We start from the raw sequence: 9,891 nt of genomic DNA, 5'->3' as shown, positions 1-9,891 counted from the left end.
GCAGCGTGCATTTCTATTCTCATTCACTTAGAAATCCTGTTCATTGAAATACTTCTTTAAGGTTTATTTTTAATTGAGTGAGTGTGGACATGGATATACGCACAAGATGGCAAGGTGCCCTCAGAGGCCAGAAGAGGGCATCAGATCCCCTAGGGCTAGGGTTACAAAAGGTTGACATGGCTAACATGGGGGCTGAGAGGCAGAATTCCTGTCCTCTGCCACAGCAGCAAGCACCGAGCCATCTCTTCAGTCCCTATGATACACTACATGGGTACACATGTATGGTTCTCTCTGTTCTGGTGCTGAGGATCCAAGTCAGGGTGTCACGCACGCTTAGTTGCTGCTCTAATGTTGAACTAGTTAGAGTTGCTATTTCAAGTATTCAGAGAGAGAGAGAGAGAGAGAGAGAGAGAGAGAGACCACCCGAGGCAAACTGTCCCCGCAGAGAAAAGGGCAAGAACCACCAAATTCCAAGGTTCATACTGGCCTGCCTCTGTCACTGACCTCCTAATCTATACTCAGGAGTAACCTGGTGTGATGGTATGCACCCATAGTCCCAACTACACTAGGAGGCTGAGATAGCTCAGAACCAGGCTGGACAGCAAGACCACGAAGAAAAACTGTGATTGAGCATAGCAGTGTAGTTCAGTAGTGGGGTGCCAGCCAACCTTGTGTGACCAACCAACCCAAAGCACTACAAAAAGAAAAAGGCCACAGGGGAAGGGGGGATTTTACACACTAAGTAATACTTTCAGTAGGACCATCAACCAGAGGCCAGGGGCAGGGTTTAGCCCACATGGTCAGCGCCAGGAGGGAACTCTGGCGAGTGCACAGCTGGTGTGCACTTGGTCCCTCTCTGCCCTGGCACAGCCATTTTGACTGTCCTCTTGTCTCTTCCAGAACCGCCCCTCAGTTGCTTCCAAGCTGCCACTGCCCTACTGGGTGCTAGAAAAGCCCTCAAGTCCAAGTTCACACGATTCTAAACCCCGTCTACGGTCAGCCATAGTCATCTCCTCTCCCCCACCCCTGACAGGGTTTCCTGTAGCCCAGGCTGGCCTTAAACTCACAGGGTAGCGCAAGATAACCTTGAACTACTCACCCTCCTCCCAAGTGCTGGGATCACAAGCTGGTGTCCCCATTCTGGCCTGTCCCTGTATTTCTACAGGACTGGACAAACAAGAATATCTGGTTCTCTGAAAAGAGCTTGCTGAAACTTGTAATTTCTGTTAGATAGAGGGCCCGTCCCCGTCAAATGCTAGTCACGCCAAGGAGCCAGATTTCACAGCCTGAGGTAACCAGGTCGTGACTCCCGATAGCTCACTCTTCTCCTCTCCACAACCCTCCCCTCCCCTCCCCTCCCTTCCCCTCCCCTCTCCTTCTTCTCTCCTTTCTTTCTCTCCTCTCCTCTCCTCCTCTTCCTCCTTCTTCATCCCCCTCCTCCTTCCCTCCCTTTTGGCTTAATAAGCATTAAGAAGTCACACTGTGCTGTGGCTTTACAGCCCTAATTATGGTTCTACCTCTTACCTGGCTCCTCCATGTTACTATTCACATCAGGAGATCCTAATTAAATCCCAAAGTGGGGATCTGCTCACCACCCCAAAGAAGGATTTAAAAGTCAGATGTTTTCCTTTTTTCAGAAGATTTCTCTGAAGGCTCCTCCTCCTGGGCTCCCACCACCATCCCATCCATGGCAGCTCAAGAGAGCTCTCTCCCTCCCTCTCTCTCTCTCTCTCTCTCTCTCTCTCTCTCTCTCTCTCTCTCTCTCCCTCCCTCCCTCCCTCCCTCCCTCAACTAGTCTTATTTATGTTCCTCTCCAAGTTATTTGCTTGTTTGTTTGTTTTTGTCCTGGAACTAGTTCTGTAGACCAGGCTGACCTTGAACTCACAGAGATCCACGTGCCTCTGCCTCCTGAGTGCTGGGGTTAAAGGCCTGCACCACCACTGCCTGGCCCTCTCCAAGTTTTATAGTGTTATTCCCAATCCGCAAAGTCCCCACAAAAGCAAACAAGGAGCCCCATATGTAAAAGCAAAGAGCCTTTATTTTATGCAAGTTTACAAACTTGGTCTCTCCCTGCCCAATGTATTGGAATAAACAGAGAGTCCCGAGCTCAATTAGAATAGGATTTTATAGTAGTAAAGGTGGGGTTGAGGGGTTTCTGAGGTTTAGGACCCCTGATTGGCTGACATTTGTCTAGGGGTGTCCTGGTGAGTATGTTCTGGCAGGTGGTCCTATCTACAGCGGTTGGAATGTTAGGCATTTCAATTGGATGGTCTGTTTTGGGGTGGTGCTCAAGTAATCTCAGCTTGTGGTTCTTCTTGCAACCAAGTATTGCTTCAGGGTAAACTACTGAGACTCAGGCCTCCATTTAAATTTATCAATGGCTGAGTCCTACTCTGGCAGGTGATAATGATACAAAGTAAAGAACTTCCTTTGGGTGATTTGTTTATATTTAGCTTACCATGGCTGACTCCTTCAAAGAGAAGCCTCTCACTCCTTTAAAGCGCTGTCTCTGGTAGGATTCACTGCCCCTTTGTAATGCTCTCCCACCTTTAAATTCAATCCAGATTCCCACGGTCCTGATGCCCTCTCTCCTAATAAGTCTCTTTCCTGAAGGGTCATTTTGTGTCAGGCCCTCTCTCCTGACCCAACCACCGCCACTCTGATTTCTAACAGTTTCCTCCTCCTAAAATGGGATGAGTTTGTTACACACCAGATGGGAGCAGGAGGTCAGTGTGTCCCGCCACGGTACAGGGACATTACCTTCAGAGCCAACTACAGTGGGAGAGAGCCTTGTGACCAGAGAAGGCTGGCGAGCAGGCCTGGGAGCATAGCCCGCCTTTAAGAACATTAGCATAAACACCATACATACCAGAGGGGCTCAGTGAGGAGAAGGCGCTTGAAGTGGTGATGTGTTCTGGAATCCCAGCATCCAGAAGTGGAAGCAAGGGATGAGAAATTCTTAGCTACATGGATGGGGGCTACATGTAAGCAGAAGTTCTTAGCTACATGGATGGGGGCTACATGTCAGCAAAAGTTCTTAGCTACACTCTGGGCTACAAGAGACCCTTTCTCGAAATGTTTTTAAAGGCAGATTCTCATTATACAACTGAGGTTGATCTTGAACTCACAGACTCCTGCCTCCTTCCCAAGAGCTGAGCTTACATGTAGTGTACCCCTTACTCTCAGGACATCTCACTCTGGGCTGGGGAAATGGCTCAGAGGCTAAGATTGCCATTCAGAGGACCCAGTTCCATTCCCAGCACCCACATCAGGCAGCTCCCAGCCACCTGTGAGTTCAGCCCCGGAAGATCATTGCTTCTAGCCTCCACATGCACCTGAACTCACATACATGTACATGCCTACATACACGAAATTAAAAATAATAAAAATGTGTCTTTTAAAATGTTCTGACTCACCAAGAGGTGGTAGTGCACGTATTTCACTCTAGCTCTCAGGAGGCAGAGGCAGGTGGATCTGAGAGTGAGTTCCAGGAAGGTCAGTGCTACACGCACAGAGAAACCCTGACTCAAAAACGAAAACAACAAAACAAAACCTGTTCTGACTCTAACTCAGCTAGTGAATAAACAGGGCAGAGAGCCAACAGTGTTGCTTGGTGGCCGTGTTTACCTTCTGGAATATATGTGTGTGTGTGTGTGTGTGTGTGTGTGTGTGTGTGTGTGTGTGTATTCATATTAAGCAAATAATGTGACTGCTTGGTATTTATCTTTCCTACAAGCTGGGAGCTTTACTCTCTACCTTGTATCACACTCCAGGCATCCTGGACTATGGCCATACAGCCTCATCCCATCAGCTAAGCAGGGCTGGGCAGAGTTAGCACTTGGATGGAAGGCCAGGCATGTTGGCACACGTGGTAACCTTACCATTTGGGGGTGAAGGCAGGAGGGTCAGCAGTTCAAGGTCATCCCTAGACATATGTTAAGAACAACATGAGCTCCATGAGACCCTGTCTAAAAAGGGAAATGAAAACATTTTAATACATTTCCACAGCTTTGGATTCAGCAATGCTTTCTTATCCCAGCAGCATAAGCACACACCGGGTGAGAGAAGGCTGTTAAGGGAGAACCCGGGACAGATAGACCTGGGTGCTCACAGGGGAGGAAGAGCAGGTCATGTCCAAAAATTCAGAAGGTGGAAGATAGACTCACTGATGCAACCTTGAATCCTGGAAAAAGGTTAACGCCCCCCCCCATCCCCACAAAATGGGAGGGTGCAGGGTCTTATGTAGCCCAAGCTGGCCTCAAATTCATTGTGTAGCCAAAAATGACCCGGAACCTCTGATCCTCCTGCCTTTGTCTCCCAGGTTCTTGAACTGCAGGCGTGAGCCCACGTCTGACAGTGCCTCCAAATACTTTCGGTTATTATTTTTCTATACTTTGTGTGTGTGTCTCTCTATGTGCATGTTCCTATGTGTGTATGTGTGTTCCCATGTGTATATGTGTGTTCTTATGTGTTTGTGTGTGTCCCTATATGTATGTGTGTGTTTTACTGTGTGTATGTGTGTGTATGTTCCTATGTGTATGTGTGTTTCCATGTGTATATGTGTGTTCTTATGTGTTTTTTGTGTGTGTCCCTATATGTATGTGTGTGTTCCTGTGTGTATGTGAGTGTGTTCCTGTGTGTATGTGTGTTCCCATGTGTATGTGTGTATGTTTCTATGTGTGAGTGTGTGTTTTTATGTGTATATGTTTGTGTGTGGTCCTATGAGCATGTGTGTTCCTATGTGTACATGTGCATGTGTTCCCATGTGTAGTGTGTTCTTATGTGTATGTGTGGTCCTATATGTATATGTGTTCCTATGTGTGTGTGTTCACAGCATGTGGCTATCAGATATACTTGCTATATAGCCTAAACTGGCATTGAACTCATGGGAATCCTCCTGCCTTAACCTCTTGTGTGCTGCTATTCCAGGTGTACTTACCCATACCTGGTTTAATTTACTTTGTATTATGAAGAAAATAGTTCACTTAGTTTGTGTGAACAGAAATGTCTGAAAAGATGCTGTCTGGCTGTGAACAACAACAACAAGAAGAAGACAACAACAACAACAACAACACACCTCCTGGAAGGAGTCTGCACTGTGTTTGCAGAGACAGATGGACCAGGTGGAATTTCACTACTGCGGTCATGTTAGAATTGGATAGGTTCAGTGTAGTGATATTTTAAGTGTATTTTACTAAATAAGGTTTGCCTGGAGGCCAGAATGCAAAGCCAGGCCACCAGAGACCAGGGAGTGGTGGCATACATAAAATATCACTAGAAGTAGAAGCAGTTTTCTAGAGTTTGAGCGATCATCCTTCTAACCCTGTGATAGAAGCAATCCAGTGAGAGCTGGGCTAACCTGCTATGCAGCTGGATGAGATTTGTGGTCCTTCAACAAGAAGAGAGAAGGTCAGCTTGGGCTCAGGCGGAGAGGTTTCAAGCTTTGATCCTTGTGCCCATGAGCTCTCGTGTCAAAAGAGAACACCGTGTGGGGATCATATGTAGGGCAACGTACCTTACCTCCTGATGCTTGTGAAGGGGAGCAAAAAGTCAGGATCCTAACACTATCCTCAGGTGAGTCACCCATGATCCTCCTCCTCCAGCAAGCCCTTCTTTATTACCTTTCTGTCATAGCCCAATGGCACCATCAGGTGAGGATAAAGGCCTCCATCCATGAGCTTCTGGGTAGTATTAAGCTCCAAATTATAACCTGCCCACAACTCCCTGAAGTTCATGTCAATTTCAAGAACTCACCCCCACAAATTCATAATTTCTTAACACTTTTAACATTGCTTTGATATCCAAGTTCAATGATTTCCCAGGCTCAGGTAAACCTTTGCTATGAGAAACAATACAAATAAAAAAGTATCAAGTTTTTAAGATGCAAGGACAATGGCCAAACATTCCTCCTCTAAAGGGAGGATTGGGAAAAATTAAACCAAAGCAAGTCCAGAATCTGAGAGAGAAGCATTTAAACCCTAAATCTCCTTTTCAAGCATCCAGAAATCTATTGGCAGACATGGGCTCCGAAAAGCATACCCCCATAGGCTCATATAGTTGAGTGCTCAGTCACCATGTGCTTAGATTAGAAGGATTTAGAGGTGTGGTCTTGTTGGAAGAAGTAAGTCACTCCTCCAACAAAATCTTTGAGGTTTCAAGAGTCCATGTCAGGTGCAGTCTCTCTGTCTGCGCTCAGGATGTAGCTTTTCAGCTACCACTCTGGCGCTGTGCATGCAGCCATGCTATTGCCACAATGTAAGGAAGGCACCAGTTACAGGTTTTATTTATTAGAGTTGCCTTGGTGTTTCTTCACATCAACAGAACAATGACCAAGACAGACTTGTTCTCCTCTGGCCTGGATGTTTTTCCAAGTCAAAGCATTTCTAAGTTCCCAAGTCTCCATTAAAATGTCACTTGTCTCTTACAGCTTCATGCATCAAGCTCTTTGATTTGCTACCTGGGACATCAAACCACACGCTTGATGGCATCGCACGCTCTCATCTGAAACCCAGGCATTAACCCTGATGTCTCCGTAAGCCTTACATTTTCCATGCCTGCAAAACCAGTACCACATATGATGCCAAGATACAGCTATAACTTTAAATGGAGTTAGGCTTCATAGGCCATTCCCTGTAAAGCCTCTGGGCATCTTAACACAGGGAAACAAGCCCTAGAGAGTCATTTCTTTACACCATACTGTAGATGAAGACATGTCGATTCCTGAGACGTCTTTGGGATAACTTCCTCTTTTCATCTGTTTAGAGAAGTTGGATCTTTGTATGGCACTGATGTTTATTTATTGGGAAAAACTGAATCTTTCAAAATTTATGCTGTGCTATTTCCCCTTTAATCTCCCTGTAAATCTAATCAAAATCAACAGAAATACCCTAACATTGCCCCGAAAATTATGATACTTTTGAACAAGCCCATAGTCCCCCATCTCTGAAATCACCCTGTCGAAAGAGCTCTGGCCATGAGCAAATGTACACAGAATGATCACTAATTCTCTTTAGTCAAGTTTCTCACAGAGGTCTCATTGTCATCCTAAATATTATAAACTTGGCTTCATTGTCTGTTTTCCTTTTAGAACCCACTAGAATCGCCTGATAACTCTCAGTTTTATAAATAACACTCTACAAACTTCTACTCTTCTGTTCATGGTCTTTCTTATGTCTTTTTAGTTAAAGTTTTTAAAATTAAATCATAATTACATCATTTCCCTCTTTTTTCATCCCTCAAACCCTACCATATCCCCTCCTCTAAAACCCTTTTACTCCCCCGAATTCTTTTCATATTTGTGAATCCGTTTGTTTGAATCATTCTCATTCTCTCTCTCTCTCTCTCTCTCTCTCTCTCACACACACACACACACACACACACACACACACGTTCATTTAGTGTGGCTTGTGTGTATATGATTTGGGGCTGACTACTTTCTCAGGATAAGCATTTAGGGGATTCATCCCTGGGAAAGGCTGATTCTCTCTCTGTGAGCAGTCATTAGTTGCCTGTATTTCTTTGTCTGGGGTGGATCCCCATGAGAGTCTCTCCCTTCAAAGCTAGCACACCTATTGCTAGTATCATTGTTCAGGCCTTATTTTAGCAGCTATATTGTTGAGGTATCATGGGTGTAACTTCCCTGTTGTTTCCAAGAGAGGCAATTTCCTGGCCGACTTCCTGGTCCTCTGACTCTGACAGTCTTTCTGCCCCTTCCCCCTGATGCTCCCTGAGCCTTAGTTGTGGAAGCTGTTTTGGTATCTGTTGGTTGTACATCTTGTTTTACAGAGCTTTTTTATTTGGTACAAGCTCGGGTACCAATTCTTTTTTTTATCTCTTGAGTTCTTTCACTGTTCGTCCCCTTCCCACCAACAGCTTCTTTCTGAGCAGCCCTTGGGTCTCCTGGTGTGCTGGGTCAGAGTTCCAGTGCTTTGTGCCCCTGGAGATGAGCGCATATACATACACAGGGAGAGAACAGCTCTCCCTAGGGTCTCATGCATGAGTACAGGACTCTGTCACTCAGCCTTCAGACCAGGTTGACTCCAGGGAGACTGACCCCTATCTACACCACAAACCAAGAGAAATCCATAGAGACAGTTGACTGGAGCTCATGGGAACTCAGGGAGGTCTCCAGATTCACAGCTTGGGGAGCCTACAGGGGACCTAACTAGGCCCTCTGCATGTGGGTGTCATGGTCTGTTTGAGGGCCCCCTGGCAGTAGGACCAGGGTCTATCCCTGGTGCAGGAGCTGACTTTTTTGAGTCCCTCCCCTATAGTGGGATGGATGCCTTGCTCGGCCTTGATGCAGGTGGGGAGGGGCTTGGTCCTGCCTCAACTTCATGTGTCAGGTTTGGTTGACTCCCCACAGGAGGTCTTACTCTTTAGGAGGAGTGGATGGGAGTTGGTTGAGCGGGAGGGGGAGGGCAGCGAAAGGAGGGGAGAGAGGGGAAACTGTGGTTGGGATGTAAAATGAATTAAAAAAATCTAAAATGAAAAAAGAGGAAAGAAAGAAAACAAAAAGCCTAGGGGTATAAACATAACACAAAGCCCAGCTAAAGAGCTGAAAGTCAGCAGAGGACATTTTCTGAGTCCACGGAGCTGACTACAATGATGATGTCCCTTGGTACCTAACTGGTGGTCACAGTGATGGACAAGGTGGGTGGGGACTATATAGTAAATAGACTATATTTACTATCATAAATGACTATCAGTGATTTAATTCCTATACTGAACGAATTATTTTTTGATATGACCTTTAGTGAACAAGACATTATCTTTTATATTATGATTTTCTTTGTTTTTACCAGTATTCTGGTTATAGAAACAGCAACACATTTTCCATGCCAACGTCTAATTTATTGTAATTATTACAATTGTAATTAATATATCCCTTCCATTTATGGGAATAGTATTAAAGCTCCTTATTAAAGTCACGTGTTAACAATAAAAAGACTCAATGCATTAGCAGAACACTAGTAGTCCAAATGGTGTGTTCACTGGGATCAGTCTTTCAACAGAAACAGCGGGAGATGCCTGAAGAATGCTGGCTTTGATTTAGGAGTTAACATAGGACTTCGTGATGTAGAATAAGAGAGCCATAGGAAAGGCTGAGGAGTGGCTAAAACAAACTAAGAGACAGGATCAATGTTATTGTTGTTTAAATGCTATTTTAAAACACCATTTGGTAACAGGAGCTCCAAGGGTAACACTGGTCCAAGTTTAAATAGATGTTGCCAGACTAGCATTGTCTTGGAAGATCTTTTGCATGTTCAGACTCATTTGCATTGCTTCTTGCTATCAAGTAAAAATAAACTTCAGTCCTTTCTTAAAATACCACCGTCTTTACTTTGTGTTAGGGCTTGACACCAGTAACGGAATTTGGGTTTGGATAGCTTTCACAATGACCAAAACGTGACAATATGAGAAAAGTGGAGACTTCAGAAACATGGCGATGTACTCTGTACTGGAAGATGCTATAGTCCTCTAGAATCAATGAGTGACAAGCCACAGCTGGGGCTGTATGGAGCAACTCCTTCCCCAAAGCTCTGTCCTCATACCATACTCTCAGAGAAGGCCTGCAAAGGCACATGGTAGAGTCACAGTCATACCCTTGGTCCATAAGAATAAATATTTACTTACATCCTCAATGGACTAAAAGAGATTTTAGACGTCACAATTAAAATTGTATGTTTCCAAAAATATGTTATCAATGCAATAAACTCAATAAACTTAAAGAAAACTAAACATAACTTCATTTAAACTAAACTTCATTTAAATTAAACTTCTTAAAAAACCAACACAAATATACTTCCTAAAGTGCAAAATGCTTATTAAATACTTCAAGAACACAAAAGTAATTTGTTTAAAAACACAAGAATCCTTTGCTGAAGGGCC

The 9,891-nt window shown here is 44.7% G+C and overlaps 1 protein-coding gene across 2 annotated transcripts in view; it reads right to left on the bottom strand.

Annotated features, from left to right (window-relative positions):
• Positions 1–8,837: 8,837 nt before the first annotated feature.
• LOC148118498 (ubiquitin carboxyl-terminal hydrolase CYLD-like) overlaps positions 8,838–9,891 on the bottom strand; it is a 29,830-nt gene continuing 28,776 nt past the window's right edge. For both annotated transcript variants that reach the window (XM_087900225.1, XM_087900224.1), the window contains exon 16: positions 8,838–9,891. This exon is cut by the window's right edge and continues 296 nt beyond it. The gene's annotated coding sequence lies outside the window, so the exon portion shown is untranslated.

The sequence above is a fragment of the Myodes glareolus genome, chromosome 22 (genome assembly GCF_982192425.1).
Source record: "Myodes glareolus chromosome 22, mMyoGla1.1, whole genome shotgun sequence".
NCBI classification, from domain to species: domain Eukaryota; kingdom Metazoa; phylum Chordata; class Mammalia; order Rodentia; family Cricetidae; genus Myodes; species Myodes glareolus.
The sequence above is the reverse complement of the archived record's forward strand: the minus strand, read 5'-3'. Positions and strand labels throughout refer to the sequence as shown.